Source organism: Styela clava, unplaced genomic scaffold, assembly GCF_964204865.1.
Source record: "Styela clava unplaced genomic scaffold, kaStyClav1.hap1.2 HAP1_SCAFFOLD_257, whole genome shotgun sequence".
Taxonomy (NCBI): Eukaryota; Metazoa; Chordata; class Ascidiacea; order Stolidobranchia; family Styelidae; genus Styela; species Styela clava.
Genome location: NW_027556439.1, coordinates 1 through 2500, shown reverse-complemented (window position 1 = coordinate 2500; position 2500 = coordinate 1). Strand labels below are relative to the sequence as shown.

General features: G+C 54.1%; 1 non-coding gene across 1 annotated transcript; it reads right to left on the bottom strand.

Annotated features, from left to right (window-relative positions):
* Positions 1 to 294: 294 nt before the first annotated feature.
* On the bottom strand, positions 295 to 2104 carry LOC144418478 (small subunit ribosomal RNA). Its single transcript, XR_013473484.1, has one exon. It is a non-coding gene; the product is annotated as a small subunit ribosomal RNA (ribosomal RNA).
* Between the last annotated feature and the right edge of the window lie 396 nt (positions 2105 to 2500).

Sequence of the window (2500 nt, the reverse complement as noted above, 5' to 3'; positions counted from 1 at the left end):
TCGACGTTTCGCCCGGCGCCGAAGCGCGCGGACGTCACACTGTGGGATCGACCACAAAACCACCACCGACAACAACTGCACAAAAACACCAACAAACGGCGCCGAGCGACCGCCGGGCTGGGCCGGCGGCACATCGAGCGCGGTGCCCAGAAGCCACCATCGCACTCGGCTGCCTTGCTATGCCAACGTGTTACGCGTGTCGCACGGGGCGGAACCCCGATTGACGGCCGCCCTCTCGGCGGCACCCAAAGACAATTCAGTGCGCGGTCGGCCGGGGCCTACCACCACCTTCGGTAATGATCCTTCCGCAGGTTCACCTACGGAAACCTTGTTACGACTTTTACTTCCTCTAAATGATCAAGTTTGATCGTCTTCTCGACACGCCGACGCGGCCGTTGCCAGCCGCGACGGGGCCGATCCAAGGATCTCACTAAACCATTCAATCGGTAGTAGCGACGGGCGGTGTGTACAAAGGGCAGGGACGTAATCAACGCAAGTTGATGACTTGCGCTTACTGGGAATTCCTCGTTCAAGGGAAACAATTGCAAGTCCCTATCCCAATCACGAATGAGGTTCAACGGGTTACCCGGACCTTTCGGCCTAGGTTAGACACTCGCTGCTTCACTCAGTGTAGCGCGCGTGCGGCCCCGGACATCTAAGGGCATCACAGACCTGTTATTGCTCAATCTCGTGTGGCTAAACGCCACTAGTCCCTCTAAGAAGTTAGACGCCGACCGAGAAGGTCGCGTAACTATTTAGCATGCCAGAGTCTCGTTCGTTATCGGAATTAACCAGACAAATCGCTCCACCAACTAAGAACGGCCATGCACCACCACCCACAGAATCAAGAAAGAGCTCTCAATCTGTCAATCCTACCTGTGTCCGGGCCGGGTGAGTTTCCCCGTGTTGAGTCAAATTAAGCCGCAGGCTCCACTCCTGGTGGTGCCCTTCCGTCAATTCCTTTAAGTTTCAGCTTTGCAACCATACTTCCCCCGGAACCCAAAGACTTTGGTTTCCCGGAAGCTGCCGGAAAGGTCGTCATGGTAACGCCTCCCGATCGCTAGTTGGCATCGTTTATAGTCAGAACTAGGACGGTATCTGATCGTCTTCGAACCTCTGACTTTCGCTCTTGATTAAAGAAAACATTCTTGGCGAATGCTTTCGCAGTAGTTCGTCTTCCGCCGATCCAAGAATTTCACCTCTAACGGCAGAGTACGGACGCCCCCGTCTGTCCCTCTTAATCATTACCTCGTGCTCCGAAAACCAACAAAATAGAACCGAGGTCCTATTCCATTATTCCATGCAACACTATGCAGGCGAACAGCCTGCTTTGAACACTCTAATTTTTTCAAAGTAAACTTATCGGCCACCGCCGACACTCAGTCAAGAGCACCGACGGAGAACCGAAGGTGAGGCGAACGCAACCAGTGACACGCCTTGCGACGGACCGGCGGCGCTCGCCCAAAATCCAACTACGAGCTTTTCAACCGCAACAACTTTAGCATACACTGTTGGAGCTGGAATTACCGCGGCTGCTGGCACCAGACTTGCCCTCCAATGGATACTCGTTAAGAGTTTTAGGATGTACTCATTCCAATTACAGGGCCTCGTTAGAGTCCTGTATTGTTATTTTTCGTCACTACCTCCCCGTGTCGGGAATGGGTAATTTGCGCGCCTGCTGCCTTCCTTGGATGTGGTAGCCGTTTCTCAGGCTCCCTCTCCGGAATCGAACCCTGATTCCCCGTTACCCGTTATCACAAAGGTAGGCACGTAGCGTACCTTCGACAGTTGATAGGGCAGACACTTGAATGATACGTCGTCGGTGCAGAGACCGTACGATCCGCGTGGTTATCCAGAGTCATCAAACGTCACAGGACGAACCCGGTCGGTTTTGATCTGATAAAAGCGCGCCTCCCGAAGTCGGCGCTTAATGCATGTATTAGCTCTAGAATTACCACAGTTATCCACTTCGCTTACGAGACCAAATAAACCAAGACTGATTTAATGAGCCATTCGCAGTTTCGCTTTACGAGAACTCGTACTTGCACCTGCATGGCTTAATCTTTGAGACAAGCATATCACTACTGGCAGGATCAACCAGATAGCTGCGACAGCTGCGCTCGGCCCTTGCTGGGCCGCCCGGCGCGTGCTCGTCGCATTCGTTTAAGACCGAGGCGATCGCCTGCGGCCGTACTCAGCTTCGACAGTCGCTGGCCGCGACGTCCACGCCCTCGCCGGCAGTGCCAGGCGGAGCGATTTGCGTTTTTTCTTTGCTCGCCCTCTCTCGGGCTCGATCCATTCAGTTTCGCACAAACAAGAGCTCTGCCGGCCGCCTGCAGCGGTGCCTAAAACCCGGGCATAACAATGCGACCGTTCTGCTAGGCCGACAAGCGCTCAAGCCAGACGCTCGATCGAACGCCCCCTACATATTAGTCGAGACAACGGCTCGCTCATTAGCATCGCGTTTGTACTTTAACTTTTTTTGGCTCGGCTTCTTTCG